The sequence below is a fragment of the Paramormyrops kingsleyae genome, chromosome 25, assembly GCF_048594095.1.
Source record: "Paramormyrops kingsleyae isolate MSU_618 chromosome 25, PKINGS_0.4, whole genome shotgun sequence".
In the NCBI taxonomy this organism is placed as follows: Eukaryota; Metazoa; Chordata; class Actinopteri; order Osteoglossiformes; family Mormyridae; genus Paramormyrops; species Paramormyrops kingsleyae.
The window spans coordinates 25,207,280-25,226,012 of NC_132821.1; the positions used below are offsets into that span (position 1 = coordinate 25,207,280).

General features: G+C 47.4%; 1 long non-coding RNA gene across 6 annotated transcripts in view; it reads right to left on the reverse strand.

The window, feature by feature from the left end:
• LOC111837230 (uncharacterized) overlaps positions 1-17,993 on the reverse strand; it is a 64,528-nt gene extending 46,535 nt beyond the window's left edge. For 2 of the 6 annotated variants that reach the window (XR_002836608.2, XR_011985867.1), the window contains exons 1-3: positions 17,225-17,507; positions 16,723-16,817; positions 16,486-16,633 (exon numbers count right to left, since the gene is read on the reverse strand). This is a non-coding gene — a long non-coding RNA (uncharacterized lncRNA). Of the gene's footprint in view, positions 1-16,485; positions 16,634-16,722; positions 16,818-17,043; positions 17,115-17,180; positions 17,508-17,866 lie in introns of those variants that run through there. The other 4 variants (XR_011985868.1, XR_011985869.1, XR_011985870.1 and 1 more) reach the window with 4 other exon arrangements.
• Positions 17,994-18,733: the final 740 nt, after the last annotated feature.

Here is an 18,733-nt window from a genome sequence, read left to right on the forward strand (position 1 = left end):
AAGTACAAATTATAAACAAATATAGCTGCTACTTGAGGTAAAATATGCATCACGATTCATTAATGATGAACAAACACAAGATCAAAATTTCACTTGTGTTATTCATGACTTGTTCCTTCAGTAGTTCACAAAGGTTTACAGAATTAACAGATGTAGTAACAAATATAGTAACTGCTTGGGATGAAAGATGCATCATGATTCATTAATGATGAACAAACATGAGATCAGTATTTCACTTGTGTTATTCATGACTTGTTCCTTCAGTAGTTCACAAAGGTTTACAGAATTAGACAGTAAAAAATGTTTGTGCTTAAGATAAAACATGCATCACCATTCATTAATGATAAATTAACATGAGATCAGTATGTGACTAAGACTTAGTTTGGGGTTAATTAATACATAAGTAATAATATATTATATAATATATATTATATTATTTGTGCCCCATCAAGTAAATTGTTACCAATAAAACTTGAAACTATGGCTCAACCTTGTGCACGCCACTAAAACTGAAAAAAATGACAAACAATGGCCTCATCACTCTGGCAAATCAGTTAAACAGTTACAGACCAGGGGGTTATTCCACGAAGCAGGATTTACCAGTTAGCTGGATAACTTAAGCCCAATGTGAAAACCATCCAATGGGAGGAGAGATAAGTAACATTCCTATTGGACAATCCTTACATTTGGCTTAAGTTATCTGGCTAATGAAGAAATCCTGCTTTGTGGAATAGCGCCCCAGGTTATGGGGGGGTAGGTCAACCCGGAGCTGTGGAAGAGGGAGCCAACCCATGGACTGAAATACGCTGCACTGTTAAAAACAAGCCGCATACTCCCCGGAGCTGGAGCAGGAGGAGGCAGATTTGATCAGCCAGTCTAATCAGACAATATCCTTAATCATAACCAAATTAGCAGCCCGGATCCAAGGTGGCTGGTGCCAGCTGCGTCTCTGCGAAGCACATCCACAGAGATAACTTATCATAAAGCAGCTACAGGAGAAACAGATTTCCCATAAAGCATACAATATACAGCCTCTGTAACCATATAATCTACTGCAGCTAGCATAACAACAGACACTAAACAATTCATTAGAATACGTTAAAAACGTGCAACGACACGGATATATGTTCCGAATCAAATATCCCGAACTACGGTAAACTGGGCCTATTAAGGAGAACCGCTAACAGGTTCTGGGCCTATTAAGGAGAACCGCTAACAGGCTCGGAGGAACACTTTTCCGGCTCAACCTTGTGCACGCCACTAAAACTGAAAAAAATGACAAACAATGGCCTCATCACTCTGGCAAATCAGTTAAACAGTTACAGACCAGGGGGTTATTCCACGAAGCAGGATTTACCAGTTAGCTGGATAACTTAAGCCCAATGTGAAAACCATCCAATGGGAGGAGAGATAAGTAACATTCCTATTGGACAATCCTTACATTTGGCTTAAGTTATCTGGCTAATGAAGAAATCCTGCTTTGTGGAATAGCGCCCCAGGTTATGGGGGGGTAGGTCCTTAATCATAACCAAATTAGCAGCCCGGATCCAAGGTGGCTGGTGCCAGCTGCGTCTCTGCGAAGCACATCCACAGAGATAACTTATCATAAAGCAGCTACAGGAGAAACAGATTTCCCATAAAGCATACAATATACAGCCTCTGTAACCATATAATCTACTGCAGCTAGCATAACAACAGACACTAAACAATTCATTAGAATACGTTAAAAACGTGCAACGACACGGATATATGTTCCGAATCAAATATCCCGAACTACGGTAAACTGGGCCTATTAAGGAGAACCGCTAACAGGCTCGGAGGAACACTTTTCCGGCTCAAAAACGGGTTCGTCGCGAGGCTGAAGTCGGCTTCGTCGGCTCTTACGTTTGAGAGACGTGGCCGCGGGCAGCCGTGGATACTGGAAACGCCCCGGGATCCCAGGATTCACAAATGGAACAGAGTCGTTTGGGGGGGGGGGAATTATCGGGGTTAAAAGTGGCATTTAGCTACATGAAATGTCACCACCTTTCGCAGCCATCTGGACACCTGTCGCCATGGATACGTGCAAGACCCTTAGGGGAGTGACGGGGAGGATCATTCAAAAAATGTCATTTCTCTCCACAATATCAAACCCATGCCTACAGGACAAGGTCACTTCCATGGGGCCAAGGCCTTCAGTTAGCTCTGGAATGAAACTGCGGGCACAGAAGGCCAAGGCAGATCGAGCCTTTGTGCTCATCCACACCAAGAACGTTGTATGTAAATTTGGTAAATCGATGCCAAGCTTATTTTTGTTGTGGGGCATGGGGTCAAAACTTTTGAGGAGTTTTGTAAATAAGTGAGCTCCAAGTCGGGACGTCTGTGATGTGCATTCATTAACGGGCCTGTGCGCACACGTGCCCCAGCAGCATAATCCAGAGAAACAACTGCTGTCGAGTTCACGTTGGCCCGGAGACTAAGAGAAGCAGAGAAAAAACAAATGAAAACTATGAAAAGAAGTCTTTGAAGGAAACCTGAGCTACCTGACAGAGCTGGACTTACAGCGCCGTCGTGTTCACTCATTTTGACTGTCTTTGTCTGAGTTGGGTGACATGTTTGATACACGGCCCGGCCAGGTTTGACAGCAGGGACAAGGTTTTCTATGTTCTCCGGCTTCGACAGAATCTTACATCAACGCGAAATACCATTTGACAGACATTTCCTTTTTTCGCTATTATAACTCGCTATCACATGGAACGAAAATGTCAAAGCGGAGCCATTATCCCGCGGACACTATTACCTTTCAAATAGGACATTTAAAAACTGATGGTACCGATAAAGGCCAATGTAGAACAAAGTTTAACGGTACCTTTGGAAGTCTGAGCCATCTTGGTGACATAGTCACATAAGGATATCAGACCCTGATTCCAACCATCAAGGTAAGAAAACTGCATATCCCCGCGTTCTCAACAGTCAGCAGGAGGGGTAAAGTGACAGCAGACTCTTAATGTCATCATATAATTCATATGACGTTCGGACAAAACTTTATTTTATTCTATGTCACGGCACAACACGAGAGGGCGCAGAATGTTTTCGATCCAGCAGACACACAGGGAGAGCAATAAACATATTGTGGCAAGTGCATGAATTATTTTAATAAATGAGATGACAGCTCTTTTAAAACGGGAGTTGCTCTCATTAACAGCCACTATTGGTTTGATACTAGCAGCGGCAAATATTGCACGTTTACAACATTCACTATTAACATAAACACAGAAATACACACATTAATTTACACGTTTAAAGTGGGATGCGGTGCCACACATGCTGCTAACTACATAATTAGGCTCATGGGAGTTTTACTTACACAAAAATGTTCTGAGGACAGAATGAAAAATGACTGGTTCAGATTGATAACCAATTAGATTGTAGAGGGGGTGGGTCCAAGCAACTATAGGAGGTGGGACCAACCAATCAGATGTCATGGTTCCGCCTCCTGTGGTCGCTTGGACCCACCTCCTCTAAAATCTGATTGTCTCTCTGAACCAATGATTTTTCGTTCTGCCCTTATAATACTCCGCGGAGCCATAATTAGTCCCTGCTGTCCAATCCAGTGCCGTCACATTTAAGTCAGCCAATCGTGCACAGTGGGCGGGATCAGAACAAATGAAAGTTTTCCTCAGGGACCCAGCACAGGCAGTGCAGCACGTATTGCTGAAATGACGTTGATATGGTTTTGAATATACGGCAGAACGGGCCTTCAAACCTACTTACCCAATGAGATGGATGTGGACACAGAGCCACATCACAGACAAGAGCGCTGTTACTCCTGCCACGGCCATATATTTACTAATTCCTCTCAATACATATAAAAGCAGACCTTGGCTGTCAGCTCGCCTTTTAAACTTAATGCTATTCAGATGTGCAAACGTAGAATGTTTTGTTTTTTTTTTTAATCGCACCACTGGCTTATGTAATGCGTCACTAATACAGACCTTTGGAGAAAATCCTTTCTGCTTTAACTTCACTGCGCCGGAATAAAGGCGACATTTCTGGGTGATTTCAATTATCCGGCCCTTTTCCCGCGACCCCACTCCTCGTTCATTTGGCACTAATGACATCGTGCGCGCGCAGAAATGTCAAGCATGTGTCTGTATGTAAATCATATCCTGCCGTAATTATGAAAAATGCCCCCCCCCCCCCCCCCCTCCGGTTCCGCACTCATCCCTGAAGAGCCTCGTTGCCGGAAAAACCCAGTCGGGCGATACGGGTTCCGGAACCTTTGGGAGGTAAATGGGGAAGGGGAGTGGGTCGGAGGAGGGGAAAAACAATTCCATCTAAATGAGCGGCAGAGAGGCACTGGGTGGCATCACAGCAGCGTAGGCGGGGGCTGGCGTGGAGCCAGCCATGGGGGAAATCACAGGGCCGGACACAGCGGACGGGGCAGTGGGTGGCAGGCTGATTGCAAGCGGGCCGTGAAAAACACGAACCACAAGCCAATTCTAATGAGACACTGTCCTTGGCTACTGGCGAATGCAAGACGGGAAGCGGGTAAACAGCAGCACATCTCAGCCAGACCACCCAGTCAACATGCAGTGCTGGATCAACGAGACAGGGTCCACATGACGGAGGTTCAGCGTGTGAACCCCCTCCTTGCCATGAGCTGTATTAGCATACGGGGGCATATAAAGTTCTGATGACTCTCCTGACCCCTAGCGTCATGGTGACATGGTGAGCATGCAGCAAATCCTGCCTGGGGCAGGTGGCCGTGGGGGGTGACTACTTACAGCTTGTGGGGGTCATGTGGCGGCGGGCGGCCTTGTAAGTAGCTCAGGCAAGCTGCTTGGCGGAGATTAAAGATCACAGGTCAAGATGGAGAACCAGACCTGCCCACTCAGCATACACCTAACACCTGTAAACAAACCGAAGAAACAGACCTGCCCACCTGGCACATGCCAAACACCTGTAAACAAACCACGAAACACAGAACCGCTCACTAGGCACATGCCAAACACATGTAAACAACCACAGAAACACAGAACTGCCCACCTGGCACATGCCAAAAACATGTAAACAAACCATGGAAACACAGACCTGTGGCCTGTACTCCGAAGTCGGGTTACTGGCTTATAGGGGTAACTTGTCGGATTTAAGGTGGTCTGGGCAAAATGTTAGTGAACGAATATGAAGTCCATTTAAACTGTGGTACCTTAAATTCGACAAGTTACCCCGATAAACCAGTAGCCCCGCTTCGTAGTACAGGCCACTGCTCACTCGGCACACGCCAAACACACAAACCTGTACAACATACACGCAGCCCTCAGGCAGCGATCACCCCCAAAACTGCACATCGCGGCTGGGAATTCGACGTGTTACAAGTCAAGTTTTATGCCTTTATCTTTTTAAACTAAGTATCCTTTCAATGTTTAAGGCATTTTGTTTCACACTGAACCTCTTATAAACCTCGTTTGATGTGAACAACAACAATCAGCCGTCAGGCTCGCGGCTCACGGTCGGAACATCACAAGGAGGAAGCGGGCCTCATGTATACGTAATGCTTACAGAAGCCATGTTAATTTACACAAATTAGCATAACATGAAGCGATCGGTAGCACGCAGCTCCGCGCGCCGGGAGACGAGCTCCGCCCCAGGTTGTTTTCCTATTATCTTATCTGCACTTTGTTTAACGTCGATTTAAATTGCCCCCACCCCCCCAGGATGGTGGCATTTTTTTTTAGTTAGTTATATAATTAATTTTTTTTGGGGGGGGGGGGGGGGGCTGTACCTACTTAAACCAAATTAAATACAGATCTCAATGGAAACTGCCCTCGACCTACTGAGAGACAGACAGACAGATAGATAATTTTATTCCCCTACTGCAGCACAGCTTCATCTGTCCGACCACATTACTGTCCTTCACATCCCTATGACCCGCAGTACTACCCCCACCCCCCCACCCGTACGCCATGGTTTATACTTGCCTGTGTACATTCATCTTCCCTCTGTTAACATGCTGTCAGCCGAAGAAAACAAAACTGCCTCATAAACCTTATTTTAATATACAATTGGAGGAAGGTTTATAATTCAATCGGCAGAGGTGATTATGGAAATAAAAATGTGGGTTTTGTGCATGTGACATGTTCAATATTGTAATAAAGCAGCTGAGGATGATCTGTGGAGACTCCGCCCTCCACGGCCACACCTCTCATTGACCACACCCATATGTGACTCCGCCCCTCCACACCTCTCATTGACCCCACCCATATGTGACTCCGCCCCTCCACGGCCACACCTCTCATTGACCCCACCCATATGTGACTCCGCCCCTCCATGACCACACCTCTGATTGACCCCACCCATATATGACTCCACCCCTCCACAGCCACACCTCTCATTGACCCCACCCATATGTGACCCCACCCCTTCTCTCTGAAGAGGCTTTGCTTCAGACAGACAGATAAGGCATGCGTAAGGGGGGGGGATAACGTGTCAATTTTAAGAGAGCCTCAAGAGGGGGAAGAGGAGGTGAGGGGGGACCTGAAAGGCCGAAACTGAAGCCTCGGAAACGCATAATCGATCCCCCACAAATCTGTTTGCTTCATTGCACCCATAGCAACAATATTTTCTCATAAAAGCACCCCGGCGATGAGACTTTTATGTGTGGCGGGGCACACGGTCATACAATATTCTTTCTAAAGGGTTATTGAGCGGTATGGATGACGATGAATTTCCATCACAATGAAAGACATTGATCCAGAGGGGGGGAGGTTCCCTGTTAATGAGCACCTGAGCAGACTCGGGGGGAAAAGCGTGCACCGCATGTTTCTGCCTGAACGGGGTGTTTACGGTGAGCCATACATGAGTGTTTTCGGCACAGATTTCCGGTTTGCCCTCTTCGTTGATCCTTTTCAGATGGTGATGCCCCTGCAGGAAAGAGGCAGGGAATTATGTGACCGGAGAGCAAGGAAAGTGACTCCAGATAGCCAGGGGGATGACCAGGATGTTAGTTGGACAAACAAAGGTGTTGCCCTGCAATGTTCTGGGCTCCCGTAAATAGCCCATGAAGATCAAAAAGGTTGTGAGCTTATTAATGCTCTGATTAGCTTCAAAGGCTATATTATAGGATGATATCGGAAAAACAGCTGTAATCTCACCTCTTACACAAGGACCCTCGGTAATTAGATGTTTGGAGAGCATCTGTTTAGCACTTCGTGTGGGAAAGAGCCGTGGGTGAATTCGGGATTTCAAACGGCTCACGTTGGCCGTCTCAAGAAGCGCTCAAATCCGTGAAGCGGTTTCGCCAGAATTTTCTCCCGGTCCGTAGCTGTAAGCGTTTCCAGCTTTATTAGAGTTTCTCACGCTTCTGCCATTAAGCCCTGCTGAGGGTGGGACAATGGGTGCAGTGTGATTGCAATATCGCGCGGTTAATGCAGCTTTTAAGGAAGCGCTATGGGACTGCATTTTGAATGCATTTCTGGTTTTACACTTAAGTTTTTGCTCTTTATCTAACCAATGCAGTCCAGCGGCGCCAGTCCCTATACCTCTCCATTCGCATTTTAACACGCATTTTTGCAAGTCAATACTGCAGTCGTGCACTTGGCCACAGCGTCTTCCGTAATTAGATGCGGAGCAGCTACCTCACAGCTTTGGACGTGCTGGAGCAAGACATTGGACCCTTTTACAGCTTTTACGTGGCGTTTCTTCTCTGCTGACGGTCCGAATCCCCGGTCCTCAGAACCAGCCAGATATCATGGAGGGGCTGCACTCAGGCTCTTCATCAATTCAGACATTTACTGCGTTTCTGGCCCATAAATTTCTCAAGGCCATAGTATGGGGAAAAGTGGTTACTTGGGGTCCCAATCTCCTTGTTTCGGGGGCATAGCCCAGAGGAGGATATAGTGTGCTCGCTGCTCAGTGAGATGTTATTCCAGAACCGGGTTTGCTCGGGCAAACGGCAATGGGACGCCTCGTTAACTGGCTGCAGAAGTGCAGTCAGACTGGGACCCCTGTGAGCGAATGCTGTGCTGTGTTTCCCAGTGACAGCCCTAACCATAAACGGAAGCCTGACTGGTCTGCAGCTGTTGCTGGCTCCGGTGGCGGTTCCCATAAATGACATTGTGGGCAAATCGCACAGTCGATCCGCTAAATCGACTGAACAATAGTTACCAATATTGCCAGGTAAACACGCTGGAGATCAATTAGCTGAGGACAGCACAGATGGGTCCTGTTTTATGGTTCCAGCTTAAATAAAACAGGGAAGCCTAACATTTAGACTGTCTAATCTGAAACTGATCTGAGCTCAGATTTTTTTTTTTCCAGCACACGTGCAGTAGGTGTGATTCCAAACCTTCGAATGAGCCTCTATCCATCACCTCATCCTGGAGTCTATCCATTTTCCCACTTAAGGTGTCCATCACGCACTATGAATAAAGCAATTCCAGTCTAAGTGAAGATATTTTCTGAGCTCTTATGCATCATACAAGATTCTTTGTTCTGGCCCATTGTCAGATATTCGCACTGTACTAACAGAGAAGCATTCGGCACAGATAACAGTACATTTATAAAACACACGGCTTATGTAGAAAGTCCAGGACCAGCATCCATGGTAACAATGCTACAGCCTCTCCATTATGACCAGATGCTGAAGCCCAACTGGCACTTAGCGGTACAATCGTCATCTGGGCTTCCTCGGAATCGCATGATGGTACCCCGGGTCGCACACCTTGGAATGGATGAATCTCAGCCTTGGAAAGGAATCCATTCAGTGATTTTATTCCTAAGGGGAAATATATAAATCTAAGGAATCCATTTAGTGATTTTATTCCTAAGGAGAAATAAATAAATCTAAGGAATCCAGGCTGCTTTGGGAGGTTGCCAGGGATTTTGAACATGAAAAACGCAAACAATTGGCAGGTTCGCCGGGAATTATACTGCCAGTTTCCCTGTTTTATCACCACAATGCCACCTACAGCCCTTCAACCACTACTCACGGAAAATCAAACCTCAATCTCTCGCATAAGAGCCTTTTAACTGGTAGTGTTTGCTCCTGCTGCCAAATAATAAAACCCAGTAGATGTGACTTATTGAGGTCTCAGACAGCGCGCCCTGTATCATAATTGCAGACGTGTTACCCAATCAAAACACCCAATCAAAGCCATCCAGTCAAGTAAACGCATCATTACACCGCGCTCTAATACCTAGATAGCCGAAACTATGCTTTACTTGAATTACACGGTGAATTGCACAAAATATACTAGCTTAAAACCACGAGTACCCTTTTGACTGGTAAATCAAAAAATACAAATGCATTTGAAAAACAGAACGATCGAGACGTTTGCGTGAGAATGGACTACGCTTACCCGTCAATAAAGGGAGCCCGGTTAGCATTCAGACATTAACATGCGTTGGAGTGCTGTTGGGCACGTCTTCTGGTCTGAGGTCTGGGTGCTTATTTAAACGGCCTGAGCCTGACCTGCATATAAACATGGTTCAGGTACGTGACCTAAGGTCTAACTGGCAGTGCGCTGCTGCCATAATTAACCCAAAGGTTCTGCTTCAGTCACCTCACCCAGAGCTCCAAATCACTCCAGTGAATTCCCATCAGTTTAAGGGCGTCCAACCGAAATCTATGTACGCATTCCACCTAGGGGAAGTGAAAAGGCACAGGGGGAATTAACCAGGATACGAGGAAATCAACATATTCACCCTCAAGAGCACGCAGACCCTGGTGAAATGAGTTAAACGTCACTTCAGGAAGGACCCTTTTTTTCCCTTTAAGGTGCTGTGCATTCTCTCATATGGACAGAGATTTAAGCCAGTCTCAAATGCCTTCTTCTGAACCGCTAGTATCAGGGCTGGGGGGGTGGGGGCACCGTAGCATCCTGAATTTTTCACCTATTTCAAAGGCATCTGCAGAAGCCTGGGTGATTTATCTTAAAAGCAGAAATACCTAACCGGATGCTCTTGAGGGATATTACAGTACAAATGAAGGCTTGTCTCGGAATGTGCATTCATGTCTTTCTCAACATTCCAGACAGAAGACGTGCAGATTTTCATGTGCGTGTTCGCATTCGGAACTGGGAGACCCTGACGTGGAATTAGAGCCCTGATATATTGCTGGGCACAAGGAGCAGGGTGTAACCCAGGGGGATTGGACGAGTTGGGGTGTAGGCTCAAGGGTGTAGGCATAGATGTTGCGAGACAGTGACAGATGACAAGCTAGGAGCGTCCCCCTCGTCTCGAACATGGCGCACATCCATCTCCATGTGGGACTCGGGTCTTTAGCCAGGAAGGCCTGGTCTCGGTGGAAGGCTGCCAGACAGGGATGGGAAACAATGACGATGGCTCCCATTGTTCGCCGGCGTTGACAAATGGACCGCGGCCACGGTGAGCCATGCTAAGCAAACAGGGACCAATTGCAGCCCAGGTACCTTTAGCCACGCTGATAACGTGAAAAGCTTCCTGCTCCTGCCGTGCTGAGCTGCAGGCCGCTTAATATGACTGTTATTTATGCAGCCTAAGGAGAACACAAGCTCGATGTAAAACCACCGTTAGCTGCTGCTGTAAAAATTTAGTGCAACATGCTCCAAGGGGTGTGGATTTGTTATAATCCATATTTATACCACATATATACTATTAAAATGTCACCCCAGCCCCTACCCAAATCAAAAAATTAATGACTGATAGAGGAAAACCAAACAATGAATAAAAGAATCTTATAGAAGGTGTGTGCTGTGAATCATCAGGTCCAAAGTGTCTTTTGGACTCAAGCCTAAGGAGACAGACTGGGCTGAGGGGAGGGGGGAGTGGAGGCGGGGCTGTGTGTGTGTGATCTACTTCACAGACACCACACATTAGGAACCAAGACAACAGACTCCCTTCTACCTTTCTGTGTCTTTCCATGACTGGAAAAACGTAACCATAGTCACGTTTTACGGACGGTCTCTCCTTCCTAATGGGAGGCTCGGCTGAAATTAAAACACAGCACAGTCCATAGGGGGCAGCCTTGCAGTGGCCTGGCTTAGCCAGATGGCCGAGAGTGCCGTCTGACCACGGCGAGGCCCTCCCATGTTCCATCGGTGGAGGCTGGGCCTCGAGTGTAGTGGGGGTTGGGGTGTTAAAGCGAGCCAGCAAGCAAACAAGATGGGGTGAGAGGAAAAAAAACCTGCAGGGGAAACTGCCCGCCCCCCTCCACGCATTATTTACCAGGCATCAGCCATCGACATAATTAATTGGTTTCGTCAATGTGCATTAATTGCTTTTAATTAGGATGGAGGTTTATATGGCTGTCGGCGACACGCAGCTGTGTGCTGGTAGAAGGCTAGTCTGTGCAGATGCCCGAGAACAGTCTGCGTGCAGTCTGTCTTTTTGGCGTGACCTTTGTTCAGAGCGGGAAAACTAACCTGCCTGCGCAAGGGGTCAGCTAAACCCATCCAGTGCCCCTGAATGGCAGACGCTTCCGATACACGTTAAACACGCCCCCCCAAATAAACTCTTTCAGTAGGGCAGCAGGTCGCTTAGTGATTAAAAAAAAATATTAAAAAAAAAAAACTTGGAATATCAAGATGCCAAGTGCAAATGCCCAGCGGAACTGCAGTCATACCGCTGACCAAATACTTCACTTTGATTTGCTGCTTTACATGCACAGCTGTTCTGATGCATGAATGTTAAGCTGCATTGAAGTGTCCAACAGCTAAATAACGACATCTTACGGCTAAACGTCTTGTGAACATGGGCTGTGTGGGTAACCCTGCAAGGAGGAGTTTGGCTCCAAGATACATAAATACAGCTTGGCTGGACCCAAGCCTCCACTCGACCTGTCAGATGGAGGTTTTGAAGGTTCAGACTATGCTATTACCCTCCACGTTGCACCCATTTCAACCCGCAATCATGGCTCCTCTAAAGCATCATCATTCAATAGGGTGCCGTCGAGTTCGATTGTGCTAGACGTTCCCTCCCTGAAGTTTAGGGGGGGTCACGATCCTTCGTCTGAGAACCGTAATCCAATTAACCTCCGGATCCAATTAAGATATTGAGGACAAAGAAGTTATTATGAAGTCATTTGCGATGTGGTAGGAGGTTGACTCGATGAAGCGTAATTCAGCACCTGATCAGTAAAAAGTGATGTAAACGACCCTGACTAAACTGTGTAATTTGTGTCACAGGGCATACCCGATCTGGATACTCCGTGGCATGGGATTTTACTGTGTGCTGCAAGGAATATGCATGTATTTGACGAAACTGACATAATGAGTAAGACAACAGGTCATCGTAACTGCAGCAAAACATCACCACCCTTTGCAGCTAATCTGAGCGTAGCTGACTTATGCAATTCCCATCAGCTTGCAGCCATGGACATGGGCAGCTCCTCTCGCTGAAGCGAGGCCGGGAACACTCGGAACATGGTGCCTGGGAACACCTGGTAGCCTGGGACACGTTTCGTTCACTTACCCCACCGCCATACTCCGTTAGCCGGGTGAAGAGATAAGGAAAGCAGAAGACACAAGGCAAGATACAAAGCACTTCTGTGGTGAGAGATGGGGGGGGGGGGGGGTATGGACTAAGACTAGTTCAGGGAGCCCAAATAAAAGGGGGGCACAGATTGGCTGACTGCTGAGAGGAAGTGCATTACACATGGTTGACAGTGCGCAAAACAGGCAAGCCGTCTGCGTCAAAGCTAACCGCATGCCAACATGTGGGAAGCTTATGGCCTTGGGCCCGAAGCCCGCTGGAGTATTTCTGCAGCAAATATGACTCAGCACCCCATCTCCCCTTTAAACCTTGGCACTAACAAAAGGCTCTGGGGGCAGGGAGATGCCGGACGCAAGACATCTCAGGAGCGTGAGCTTCATCCGTCTCGCAACGTGATTCGGACACATCCAAGTCTTACGAGTTCCCGGTGGGGGGGGGGGTTACTGTGTTATGTCACAGTAACAAGATGCCTGAAGGATGCTTTTCCTTAGCTGCTTTTGATGTGATAAGTAGATTAATGGAAGGGATACAAAGGGGGTGTAACGAGAAACAAACCTGCCTTCCGGGTGACAAACTTACCACAGATAAGATAAGACTTGATCTACCTAACAATGAAACAGGAACTAGAACCTCTGATAGGGGCTTGGGGAGGATAATGTCTTATTGCCCTCATATAAGACTGCCACTCCCTTTTTCCCCTTCCTCCTCTCCTGTGAGATCAACTTTGAATTCCAGTCAAGAGCACTGACAAATTCAAGAACTAAGATCAAAGGAAATAAATGGAAAACGGCACACTTGGGGAGCGCATTTCGCCACCATTAACGCACAACAACACTTTTGTTTTAGGGGCACTTTTCTGTTACAAAAAAAAAATTAAATAAAATCATGCAATTACAGAATATTATTTACTGTTATTCTCCGGTTGTCATGGCGCATAAAAGCAAAGCAGACGTGGTTAAAAAGGGAGCATGTTGATTAAAGCTTTTACGCCATATTACAGCCTTAAAGGCCGGCTGGGCCCCATCGGAGCAGTTCCCGTACACAAACATGAAAGCAGTGTCATCTAATGAGTATCTCGCATTCTGGCCTTCGGAAATAAATGCAGGGTCTCGCCTCATTGGCTTCGATTCTACGAAGGTCTCACCTGTCACCTGCCCGCTACAGCATCCACAGCTCGGAACATCCCAACACGGGCTTGTGATCCAGAGCAAGGATCTAACTGTACCTCAGCGCTGCTGAAATCTGACAGGTCAGGCTAATTTCAGATAATAACCACAACTAAGCTGACATCTTAGAATCCACCCCCACCCCACCTATGTTGTTTATTGTTGCTTAAGAGAGACTAAGACCCCACCCTGAATCTCTCACCACTCTCCCCATAGATTATGGAGCAGAAAGCACTGGAACAAGTGTCAGGTGAGAGAGAAAGAACCATACAGTCCTAAATCCAGGACAGGTGAGGCGGGAGATGATTCTTGGCCGAGAATACGTCAGAAGCCTCTCCTCTGTCCCTAATGGCCACAGCCGAGGAGCGGGGGTGCGAGCTTTTAGTGCTGGGTCCTTCACGCTGCGTCACACAGCCCGAACGGCCCCATCGCTGTTTGTGTAGACTGAGCATTATGGGAAAAGGGGACAGAGCAATGATGGGGATGCAGTGCGCAGTGAGACGGAACCTCTCTGACGGCTCTTGAACGTAAACACCTGTGGCGGGGGTGGACGCTGCAGGCTGCGGATGTTTACCACAGACTCTGGCTGAGTGCTGTGTTTTGGAAAGCGGAATGACAGTGTAATTCTTAAAAATGACTGTTATTAACAGAATGGTGTATACGCCTGTGAACCTAGCTCCGTGATAGTGTGTGCGTGTGGGGGGGGGGGGGGGGGGTTCGCTTTTACGTCATATTATTTGTTGAAGTTTCATGACACTTTCAGGGACTAAATGACACCTAGCAATAGACAGGGCTATGAGCTTTTCTAAGAGGCCACGTGTCGTTCAGATGTCTAGCAACTTCCCAATGACAAAGGGAAAATAAAGGTGACTGCCAGAAGGATTGTTGTGTGAAAGGCCATTCCAATGTCAAAACACCAGCCCCCACCTCCACATCTCACAAGTCTCCGTTTTTCATCTGGAATTTCTGCAGTCCTCTGATCCCAGCAACAGCTGCTTCTGCCACTCACTGCCTTCTCCCAGTCATATTTAACAACATGGAAACAATAATTTAACAATCTTATGGTCCATCCCACAGACCCATCCATCTTCCAGCTGCTTTTCCTGGAAAGAATCACAGACAGGGAGTCTGGAGCCAATCCGAGGCATCATAGGGCAAAAGCCAAGGTGTAACAAGTATCGTGTCTATTTCTTAGTGTGTATATATATATATATTACATAATAATTGCATCAATTATATTTCATCCAATTGAAATTTATAATGAGGGTGTCATTCAGCAGAAATTAGCTACAGATTGAACAACTTTTGGCTGCCCCTGGTCTTTTACCAATTAACCATAGATGTTTGTATTTATTAGGAAGGTGATGTGCAGTTTGGCACTGAATGCTTCCAACATTAGGCTCAGAGACACCCCCACCCCGTCAGTCAGCATTAAAATTTTTCCTTTTTCTCTTACTGTGCACCCCAGCCCCAAGCCAGTCTATACCTTAACACGTATCTCCTCTGTGTTGTTGAATAATTCTTCTCTGCTGTATGGGTGGTAATTTGGTCATTGGTTAATGGCGACCGCATGTTTGACGGAATTGTGGGAACGCTATGCGTTATGTGTCAACTTGAAATGTGAAAGCTGTCAGACTCATCAAAGGCAACGACAGAGGGCGTTAAATCAGACAACCCGACAACAGCCGCTGGCAGACGGGGGAAGCACTCGGGATGCCAAGGGATGGTTCTCGTTTAGCAAATCGACCATTCAATCAAAGATGGGAGGAGGAAGGGAAGAGGGCCAATGTATAGCAATGAGCTGGAGAATTATCCGCAGCTACATGACGTTAGACACGGGCTTTGAGGCCTGGTGCCCCTGCTGTCAAACAGATTACATCCAGTCAAAGGCAGGGCTGGCCCTTAGCCCATTTGCTAATATGAGCGGGTTCTGCTTCCTGCTGGTTTGGGACTCCGCCTCCTCACAGCAAGACCAATTACAAGCAAGAATGAGCAGGCAGGCGGCAGTAGCCATTCCACAGACAGCAAATGGGCCAATCCCGTCCCCGGCTTCCCAATCCCCACGCTACGTCACCGCACGGCGCCCGCTCCTTAATTAAATTTCCAAGAACTGCTTATGTAACTATATTAGGGATGACCAGGAATCTACGTAGGGGAAATACAGTAGGAACTGGACACCAGTCCATTGCAGGGAGTACAGGCAATTACATGAAAAGGTGAATTTACAATCACCAGTCACCTCAATGGTAGATCTTCTAAAGAAAAGTGGAGTCCTCAGAGGAAACCTGTTGGAGAACTTGCAAATATAAATCCTTCCAATTCCAAGACTTTACTGCCTACAAGATCTCCCATAACCCTCGACATACCTGTTGGGTATGTCACCAAGAATCCTAAACCAACCTACTTTCTTAATCGCCGTAAGGCCAAAAGATGTGGGTCATCAGCAGCCACCCGACAGCCTGTAAGAGATGGTCACACGAACACCCATCCCACCAGCACCCTCACAGAGGCACCAGCCGTGTGACTTCTTAGAGATCCTGACACATCTCATCAGGAAGCGGAAAGAACACAGCGCTACACGGACAAACCTCAGTGGGGTGCTGGTACGTGTCTCCACTGGCAGAGCTACATGCAAGCCCTTTATCCATTTAAACCTTGACAAAAGCAGACGATGCTGCATGGTCTACCTAAGACCTTAATGAAGAGATCAATGAGCATGGTCTCCACAGCTATGAAACTAAAACCTTCCACACTGCTTGAATGTACTGGGTAGTCTGAAATTGTTCCAGAGAATTTATAATCTTTTTTCTGTTTTGCTACAGAAATAACACACAATGTCTCCTTCCCAGTGGAATTTCCACCTTCCTACCGAGATCCAGCTCGGCCAGGCCGATGCCCATTTCCTGCCTTCTCTTCTGACATCCTTGGCCCTACGTCACACCTTCCACGAGGCCTGCGGGCTTCTCCTCACCGGCTCCAGGGCTGTACCGGCTCCCTGACCCGAATATGGTCTCCTCCTGCCAGGACAGAGAGTCCATCAGGAGGGGTGGCTTGTACCAAGGGCTCCTGCCAGAAGCTTGCCCCAAATCTGGAGTGACATACAAACCTTTGCCTTTTTTATGAACTGGATGTTTTCCAGTTTCCTCAAGAGGCTGATCCCTTTATAGTACCACAGAATTATCACAAAAAAAGTAGAGGATCCTAAAGACAACACAGAAAAGTGGAGGCTGAAACATTATGTAGAGGATTCAAAACCATTTTACATTTACACTAGAATTAAAGCACAATTAAAAAGCAATTTAAGTAAGCAGTAGGAATTTAGTGTCTAGTGCTCTGCTGTGTAAACAAGTTAATTGTGTGCCATGCAGACAGAGTGTGATCCTTTGAAAACCTTATGTTTTTCCCGCGTAATACAAGTACAACAAACCAAATGAACCGTCCTTATCACGCTCCCCAGTGTAGGCGAGGCGCGTGGCTATTTGCGAGGCTGCCTGAAGGGGAATGGTCACTCGTTTCCTAGGCTTTCCCGCGCACTCTGGTTGGGCTTTCGAAATACCGCCTGACCTCAGACTCCAAACGTAAATTAGGAGCCGGCAGCGTCGAGTTACCGGATCGTTACTTCCCAGCGTGTGTCGACTCGCAGCTATGGAAGCTCGAGCAGAACGGAATGACAAGCGGAAGCTCCAAGCACCTGTGGGGGTGGGTAAATCTCACGGTAGCTAATTTGAAGCCGTACACAGAGCGATATTTGCATAATGCCCGTCCGGCAGCCTCCACGGCATACCGGAGAAACATTTTGTAGGTATTTCCCAGTTCCGGGCGCAACGCCTTCAGATCACGACGTCGGGTATATTAGGAGAATCGGCGCGACCAGGACGCAGCTAGAGGCTCGCGGTTACTCTAGCGCCGTGTCCCCAAGCTGCCACCATGGCAAACGCGCGCAACACGGCTCATCACCGCTCACGCGATGCGTAAAACAAAGTTAAATAAGTGACTCGCTGTTTTGCCCGTGGCTGTTGAGCTCTGATGAATGGGGAACATTGCCCGCGTACGGTGGCTAATGCAATATTAATGTGTTTTTCCCTCTTATTGCTTCAGTTACTATAGCGTTACCTCAGCGGATAGCGGCTAATTGCATGCCTGCGATGGGGGAGAAAACAAACCACTCGGTATTATTTAATTTGCATACGGTTGGACTAATGTTATTTCATTTTGCATTTTTTTTCTTCTATCGAATCAATAATGATTACCGATTACGCAGGTCATACGCAGGTTTCTCCCGCTCTGCGAAAATAAACAGTAATTGAATTTTCCCGGCACGAGTAATGAGGGAGTGTTTCCGGATGCAGCACTGAATAGGGTCCTGCAAGGCTTCACCGAGACGAGAACCGGATTAGGGAGAGGACCACGTGGAGGTCACAAGACGGCATCTTTAAACACCCGAGAGGTAGATGGCGTTTCTCTGGGTAAAACTTTTCAGCCTCGTTCGGGGCAGATTTTTTATTTATTTTTTTTTGGTGGTGGTGGTGGTGGGGGGGTGAGCTCGTGGGCTGTGATAAGATAGATATATAGATAGATGTCTGGATACTTTATTAATAACTGGATGGAAATTTGATTTAAGGTGCTGACTGGTTCCAGTATTGATGTCTGTGGGGAAAATACGTTACTCACAATGAGGAAGAGGGGGGGTGAGCGTGGGGTTAGATTGATGGAGGAGGGGGAGGGGGAGGGGGAGGGGGAGGGGAGGGGAGGGGCTTCCCCAGTGGCGCAACACACCACAGTCCCGGCTTGTATTACAGCCGGTGACTGATGCGTTTCCTGCACTTCTCACCTGGCAGTGAGGTTTCCCCTCCCCTGGGCGTGCCACTCCATTGTTCTCCCCCCTCCCCCCTAACCAATCTGCCCCCAGGGCTGTGAGCTGTGAGAGCAGGCGCGGGTTGTGTTCGTAGGAGGGTTGTGCATAGCTTCGTGCCCCTCACCCCCCTCCCCTGTAGATGATCAGTAACCCCTCACCCCCGCCTCAATGGGCAGAAAAGCATCTCCCCGCAGGCAACCGGGGAATTTGCCAACCTCACGATTCATGCCTCGTTAGGTCGCTTGCTGGAGAACACGGTTCT